This window comes from Suricata suricatta, chromosome 6 (assembly GCF_006229205.1).
Source record: "Suricata suricatta isolate VVHF042 chromosome 6, meerkat_22Aug2017_6uvM2_HiC, whole genome shotgun sequence".
Lineage (NCBI taxonomy): Eukaryota > Metazoa > Chordata > Mammalia > Carnivora > Herpestidae > Suricata > Suricata suricatta.
This window is the reverse complement of record NC_043705.1, coordinates 122,792,987-122,801,807: the sequence shown is the minus strand read 5'-3', so window position 1 is coordinate 122,801,807 and position 8,821 is coordinate 122,792,987. Positions and strand designations below refer to the sequence as shown.

Below are 8,821 nucleotides of genomic sequence, written 5' to 3'. Positions count from 1 at the left end.
TATTTTAAAATTCCTATTGGCTAATAAAAGTATTGCTACTACAGAACTGGAGCTATCTAGAAATGCATATGATGACTTTTTTGCATTCAGGATACATGAAATATTGTTATATCTTACCTCATGGGACAATTGAACAGTTTCAAATCACATGTTTGTATGTGAATAATGATTATAAGTATTGTTACATTTGCAAAAACCTTAATTAGCTTATGCACATATGTACAGTCAAGTCCTCAGATGTTAATTATATAAAATGTAAAGGAAGAAGAGTATCTAGCTGCATTTGTGTCCTGTTCTTTAAAGGGAGATTTGGCATTTTTAGTCTTCCTTCCATAAGTCTTGTTGCGATTTGCAAAGGCTAGTGTTATTAAGATGCTGAAGACCATAAACAGATACAGTTCATATGACACCTGAATCCAGCTGTCCTGATCCGAATGGTAATGCCTGAATATATCCATCAATGTCAGTAGGGAAATCATGGGTTGTGGCACTTAGCAAGCCACAGAAACTTCACTTTCACTGATCTAGCATTCTGCAAGACGATGCAGCCCTGGATGAAGTCATCAAATGTGATCAGCCCTCATTGCTGTCTGTCAAACTTGAGAATGAGGATGTTGTGAAACTGGCCAGAGAGCTTGTACACTGAGAGGGCTTGCTTGAGCTTGTTCTTATCAGTCATCCCAAAGTTGTCCCTGTCATAAGTGTGAAAGATGTTCTGCCAGTCTGTGATGTACTCCCAGACACCAGTGAACTCACTCAAGTTCACGCCAGTCTTGTTCTGTCAGTCAAATATAGACATGGTTGACCTGACAGTCACTAATTGAATGGAGTGCATGTGCTGTTAGACAGAGCTTGCTGAAGCTTGTTTTCTAATATCACCCCGGTCCCATCTTTATCAAACCTCTGGAAAATGTTCTGGCAGCACCATGCCTTTGGCAGGGCTAGCCCCAAGGCCCCATGCAGCAGGGGTAGGTGACCATGGGCCCAGGTGCGTAGCTGGACTGAGGTGCCAGGGGAACATGAGAGATTGGTAGGTTTTATAGTATAAAATCAATAGATTTAATTAACATCATGGTAAAAATAATTTCATATGTGGGATCCACAAGGACATTTTTTTTGCAAAATATCTATGTATCACTGAAATTTGAAAAATTGTTTAAGAAAATGATTTTTTCTTAATTAACATTGACAATGTTAACTGTCAAATTTGAATGTCAAATATGTAGGTATAACTGTGGACAAAGTAACTCAAAGAACTTTCCAGAAATATTCTCTAAATCTTTGGTTAAAGAGTTTAGTTACTGATGGAGTTTCTTCCTGAAGATAGCAGAAGAAAATCTTCTACCAAAAAAACTCTTTTACTAAATAAAATGTCAGAGGAAATATTCTGACATATCAAAGATAGAGGATAAGCTCCAAGTCTATCACAGTCCATGAGAAATTAACTTGTGGTGTTTAGTCATTTGTATTGGGTCATTGTTCATGCCTGGTTAAAATACTGATGTTATCTTACTAGTATTCATCTGAGAAACAAAAGGTGTAGAAATACAAGAGCTATATGCTTAGGACTGAGTTCAAAGCCAGCTGACTTTAAGAAATGTTTTGTTGGGATTTTGCTTGTTTTTGTTTTTAATATTTGATCTAACAGGATCTCTGAAACATTATTCTATGAGCAATTTGGGTCAGGGAATCAAAGTGTAAAGTAAGGCAAGATGCAATGTATATCTATATAAATAGTATTTGGGTGAAAAGTGAAGTTAGGTTCTCAGATTTTTCCAAATAGATATATTTGACATCATGTAAGTTAAATACCCAGATTTACTACCAGTTTCTCTTCTTTTTCTACCTATATTTGGCATTAGTAACCATGATGATAATCTCAAATAGCAGGCACTGTGTTTCATGCGTATGTGTTGAATTGAAATAACTTTTGCTTATAAATGCAGAGGAAATCTTGTTTCTTGTCAAAACAACAAAAGTAGTATTGTTAACTTGAGAAAAATCCATGTTAAAAATAATTTCTGTAAAAATAATTATCATCTTACTATATCTCTAAGCTCACTATGAAAGACCTAAAAATGTGATACCTTTGAAATCAGGGGAAGGAGAGATCTGCTATTTTCACAATGTTATTCTCCAACTAGTGTGTGACTAATAGAGAAGGTATGTGACTCTTGGGGCATCCCTGCAGGTAGAGTGAATGAGCAAATTCTTAGCGGCATCATGACATCACCAGGAGCGTGACTTGGGTCAAGAGCTTGGCAGGAGGCTTTGGGAACAGCAGAATCAACAGCAATCAGGATTGGTAAGCCAACGTACTGGCCACCATAAAACTGAAAAGAGAGCTTATTGTACCTCATGTACAGCAGCAGGTTTAACGGAAAAGTAGACATGTTTATAGTCCCAGATTTACAGCATGCCTTATAAACACCTTATTACTTAGAATCCAGTCTGCTGTCCTAGAAACTAAGAATGTGACTTTGTTAAGCAGTAGGATTTGTTGACATAAATGTCTTGACTAAGTTTGCCATTGTGGTTAACCAAAACGCATTTACTCCTGGGAAAGTAAACACAAGCAAACAAAATGCCTCTTATACTACAATACAGTAAGTTTCAAATTGACCAAACTTAATGCTATGACATAAATATGCTTAATGTTTATGGAATTTTTTAGAAACCTTTTGCCATGTTGGGCTTACCATCCTGTGTAAGTCTTACTAAATGGGAATGTGTTTTCAGAATTACATGTGCTTAAAGACTTCATCAGAAATATTTAGAAAACCTGCCATGAATACCGGGGCTAACCATGCAGCAAATAAAATGGGTCATGGTCTCCTCAGACATTAATGTGGATAAATCAGTTCTGCACCATGTAATAGCTACACACTGAAATGGTTACCAACAATTAAAAATAGAGAACTAATGGAAAATAATGTTGAATAAATATTATAAAACCACATGAAAATATGTTCAAGGAAGGCAAAGTATCTGGCTAAAACCCACAAAGTTGAAAAAATTCCTAGGGAAAAATGAAAATTTAGACTGATCTTCTGCTGCTTAAAAATTCATCTAAAACCCTTGCCTTGAGGGTTGACTTTTGAAATTACAGACTCAGGACCATTGAAGAATAACAAAATCAACTTAGCAGGTTTCCTATCTTTTCAGGTTTACAGTTAGCCCTCTTCAAACATCAAAAATTCTATAGTAGAAAAGTTCTTTATGTCAGATATAAATGGTCATAGTTAGATATTTCTGATCTAAAATGATGACCAACATTTTTGCAACAGATTTATAACAATAAAGATCTATACAAAATTAAGAAGATGGTGTCTGTGATTGATAAACGTGAACAAGTAATACAGTCATTTATTTACCAAATCCTACAAACTAGATCCCATAAATGGTAAGCGCATGGAAATCTGTCTAACAGAACCATGATTAGCTTCATAGGCCACAGTAAAAGAAAATGACCATGTGAAGCCATGAAAACATTTTTACACATTTAAGGTATGAGAGATACCATTCTGCAGTAGCATATTCAGGAATGGTATCAGGGATTTAGTTTACTAAGCTCCATGAGTCTCCTCCAAAATTGAATCAGGCCATATATATTAACAGAAGTAAAATGTTCAGAATGAGAGAGTTGATGGTTGCATCAAAGATAGTTCTAGGCACACAAGTTAAAGCTGACATTGACAAACTGAAGGAAACCCAAAGAAAAGTGATTTGAACAGAAATTAGGACCACATATTCTCACATAATGAGAAAGTTGAAAAAAATCAGAATGTTTAGTTTGAAAAAAATGTTTTCAGAGAAATATGATCATTGACTCAAATACATGGAATGCAGTATAATCCAGTTTTGTTCTAGGTTCAACAAATAGAAGTTACAAGAAAGCCAACAAAACAAGAATAATCTTTATATTTCTAAATAAACAAAGCTGTCTAAAAATAGAATGGCTTACCTTGGGAGGATGGACATCACTGGAAATGTTGAAAGGTTGAACAAACGATTGGTGGTTATTGTAGAAGAGATTGGAACCCTGGAAGGAAGGGGAGATTGATCTATACAGGGTGGTTTTCAAATGGTTTAATGGAATCTTAGTATCCCCAATGAAACAAAAAGACTAAGCAATATGTTAGAGCTCACTCCATCTTTATCCAAGGCAGTTTTGTCAAATATATTTTATATATGGCACTCTACCCAAGATTTCATTTTATGAAAGGCTTGTGCAAATAAAAAATCTTGCAAACCATTACACAGGGTGATTTCTAAAGTTAATTCTGACATTATTACATGATTCAGATATGGAAAAATTCCCTCTTTTCTGTGTGACCTATTGTCACATTTCTCAATGAAATGCTGGTACTCACAGGGCTCAGAGCATTCTATGTGAAGGAGAAGCAATTAACTTGATGGTCACTACCACTACTGTGGCTTAGGCAGTAGAGAGTAATTCATAGCAGGGATGTGGGGAAGATAATTTCTAGGAAAATCAGAAGAAAAAACCTGCAGTCTAGAGATGTGGCATATTGAAGTAATTTCTAAAACCATGTGAATATTATTCATAGTTTTATGAAAGAAGAAACATCCCTGGCCTCCAAGAGTTTTCTCAATGCTGATATTCCTTAAATCAGATTTCATTTCCAGTGAAGTGCTAATTTTATGAGTAACTTTAGAAAGCTTAAGTCTCTAAAGACAGGGAAGAAGGCTGATTTCACTTTTTAGGTATCTTAGCATGTTAAGGCCACTGGCATAATTTCAGAGAAAGTGTACATGCTTTTTTGGTCATCCTCTTCTTTAGAAAAGCAGTTAATTTAGAAGCATTATCACAGACATGATCTCATTTTGTCTACAAACAATGACCTAAGGAATACAGGGCATGCATTTTCACCTTCAATTGCCCCATGAGAGAATTGGAGATCGGAATTAATCAGTGAACATTCCAGTTCACACAGCTCTTAAGAGGGGGGCCAGCATGAAACCTGTCTTGATCCCAAGTTTAAAATTCTTTTGTAATATTTTCAGCACATGAATTCTTCAACTAAGGGGCTCTGGTAAGGAGTTTACGTTCCCTTAAACGTTGTCTTTCTTCTTACAATTTCTTTGTTCTGACATATAGTAACTGCTATTTGACACAGTCTTGGCTTTGGATATGTAAGTGGACAAAAAACCTCATTTGGACTCAAATAGTAACATCTCTATTAAAAATCAACAGTTCTCTAGAAATAAACAGGTCTATTAAAAAAAGAAAACCTTAATTCAGTGACTCAGCAAATCATGCTGTGATAGCTTTCAGTAATTACTCTTCATTTTTGTTTTTTTAAGTGTCTATGGTAAGAGAAGCATGCAGAAAAACATCCTGTTTTGCATGCCCTTTTATTTTCATTACCTCTTCTACTACTTGAGAATGTCTCCAGCCTGCTGAATGTCTGGCAGGTGGGCCAGGCTTAGCAAAACATCTTGGATTGTATTAGCTGAAAACAAATGTAAAGGGACCGTAAGAAGCTAGATTTCCCCCAAATGGTGCCCTGGAAGAGAGTTTATTTTTCTTGACTGTTCAGTTTCTAGTTTGAGTCTTCAAAGTACAGAATGCCAGGGTCTTGGATACAAGTATTAGTGAAAAGCAAATTCTAATATGGCCATTATGGGAAGCAGAGAAAAAGCCACAGGATTTTATCTCTTTTTGTACTTGGAATTTACTTCACTGCCTTCCCCAAGAGGAGGATACATGGTGTCTAATAAGAATTAATTTACTCTAGCAGCCAACTCAGAGCATTTTCCCAAAATCAGCCCTACTTTCTTGGGTTAGTTTGGCTGAAGATAAAGTTTCTCAAAGGATAGTCCTTAAAGAGATTAAGACTACATATGCACAGCACATGGCATAAAGGAGTTCCATTTTCAACCACATACTATATCCTGTTCATGAAAAATCATAGTGCATATGGAAAATCCTGTAGTTAAGAAATCAATTGTTCTTTGTTTATCCCAATACTTCTCAAAGTTAGTTGCCTATTGTGTTGATCCGTTGCTTGCCCTTTCCCTGCTCTTCCTGTATTGGGGAGGTATGAAAGAGAGTGGGAATTCTAGCAAACTTTTTTTTTTAAACTTCTTTGGCAACTAGCTTTCTGCTGAGCTTGGTAGCAGATTAGTAAATGGAAAGAAGGGAGAAGCCGGATTATTCCTCCCCCCGCCTCACCCACTGCCTCAGTGGAGTTTCCTGCAACACTGGTGTTTCCTTCATAGTTTCAACTTCCCCATGATAAAATCTCAGTGGTTCCAACTTTTACTGGGTGGTCCTAGATCCACTTTCTTTTATACTACAGGTAGTAAGGGATTCCTGCTATTGGGAATCTATAGACTGCTTTGCAACTGGTGGGCCAGGTGGTTTCCAGAAATGTCTCTAGCATTCTGTACATCAGGACTCACAGGACATGCTCACTTGTGCTGATAGAGCAGTAGTTGCATAGATGTCAGAATGGTGGGAATGTTAGTTATCAGCACCCTGGAATCTGTCTCTGTCTCATGTTTCTAGATTTTCAGAGATCTGTTAATCTAGATAAGCACCCTGGCCAGTTTGTTGGCAAGCAGAATGACCTATACTAAGGGCTCTGAGCAACTGGGTCCCTAGAGCTGGATCTCTTCTTGCTGTGTGAAGAACAATTTCTGCATCACAACTGACATCTCAGCATTTTTTAAGTTTCTAATAAGTGTTTATCTGCTCTATAGCCATAGGGGAAAAAAATGGATGGTATATGCCAGGTCCTAAGTTTTGTCCCACAAGAATCCCATGTTGAGATGCACAGTGTCCCCTTTAGGGCAAATCTGACAGACAAATCTGAGGTAATGTATCAAGTCACCGATTCCTGATCTACAGTTTGGCACTCTTTTGCAAGAAACAGTACCAGGTATGGTAGGCTACCAATGTCCTCCCAAAGATGTCTATATCCTAGTGCCCAGAGCCTGATATGCTACCTTACATGGCAAAAGGGACTTTGTAGATGGGTTAAGTTTAGGGTTTTAATATGGGAGTTTATCTTGTATTATCAGGTGGGCCCAATATAACCATAAAGGTTCTTATCAGAGGGCAACAGGAGAGTCAGAGAGAAAAAGCTGTAATGACAGAAGCAGAACTGGAACAATATGAAGGCGTGAGCCAAAGAATGTGGGCATCCTCTAGAAGCTGGAAAAGGGTAGGAAACACATACTTCCCCAGAGCCCTGCTGACCCATTTTAGACTTCTTCCAGACCTGAATATAATAAATTTGTGTCATTTTGAGTCACCAAGTGTGTTATAGTTTGTTGCAGCAGGGGGCAGGAGGAGTGTGCCAGGAGTGATGAAGATAAAGTAAAACTGAGTAACTGGACTCTGTGGTCCCTTCAGCATCCTTACCTAGTCTAAATTTCTTGAAGAGGATTACGTTGAACCAGTCTCCCCATTTACCTGTTCTAGTTGGGCCTGATTTGTCATTCTCAGATCAATCATACCTTCAGGCACTTATCTTGAAATAATAGTTTCTATAATCATAATATCTGCCAAATGATTCTTTTTCTCATTCCTTATAACATTGATGTAATATTTGGTGGCTAGTTAAAATTTAATGTACAGTCCAAATAATTCTCCAAATTATCAAACTTGTGTACTATCTAAATGCAGGGCCACAGAGACTTCGGGGTAGCTCTTTCTACTAGAAATCTTTTGACTGCAAGGATAGTCCACTTGACGGACAGAGAGGAACATTGAAAGGATAACAAAATGTCTTATAGATAGAAGCAAAGGTTTAAAGACCAAGCCCTGGAAGGCAGCAGCCAGGGAAGGAACAAGACCCAAAGCAATACATATGGCAATCACACTGACCCAATCTCAATTCTCCCTTCTCCATCTCCTTTTCTCTCTGGAGTCTCTCCTTAATTTTCTGTCTCTCCCTCTGTCTCTCACCTTCTCTGTCACTCTCTTTCTACTCTCTCACACACCCTGCCTTATTTCTGAATACCAGTTTGTGCTATCCTTTAGAAGACAGGAGATCTTCTGTACAGTCAGGGACACAGCGGCTGGCTATAGCTTCTGTTCTCACATGGTCTTAGAGGAGAGGACATTCTTCCCCAGGAAGGACACTGACTGGGCAGGCTCGGGCTATGTACCAAGACTGTGGGATCATGTAAGAAAATGGCAGATGCTCTTTGGACCCCATGTTACTTCAATGAACAAAGAGGATTAGGGATGGGAGGAGGGGAATGTCCTAAAAGAAAAATTATGGAAGGCATGCTGAAGAAACAATGAATTTATTTAAATTCATTTCAATAAATAAAATGAAGCCTCATTTGAGGCTTGTTGGATATTTTTAAAGACCAGAGTGGACTTATGACTGATACTATAGAACATTTCTTTTCATATAGAAAGTGCTTAAGTCTGGACTCTCAGAAAATTCCCCATAGTAAGACCAGAAAAATTTAAACTTCAAATGACAGAGATATTCAAGTTTCTTAGTTCTTGGCCAAATTTCTTATAAACTCTGTGTGTGTGTATGTGTGTGTGTGTGAGATTATATACACATACATATATATAAGTATATATGTATAAATTTTTAAAATAGGAATATTTGAAATTCTCATTTGTATAAGAAGTTTATTCACAAACATTCAAATTTAGGACTGCCAAAAAAAATAGTCATCTAATTTTCTAAGGCTTTATAGCATGAATTTCCTAAACATGTATTACTTTATAAGCACATGGTAGAATCAAAATAAATAACTCTTAATTTATTCACCAATTTTATAAATGCTATAACTAAAACTTTAAAAAATACAAGTTTTCTTAAAA

The 8,821-nt window shown here is 36.9% G+C and overlaps 1 pseudogene; it reads right to left on the bottom strand.

The window, feature by feature from the left end:
- Positions 1-233: 233 nt before the first annotated feature.
- Positions 234-2,393, bottom strand: LOC115293545 (annotated as a pseudogene).
- Positions 2,394-8,821: the final 6,428 nt, after the last annotated feature.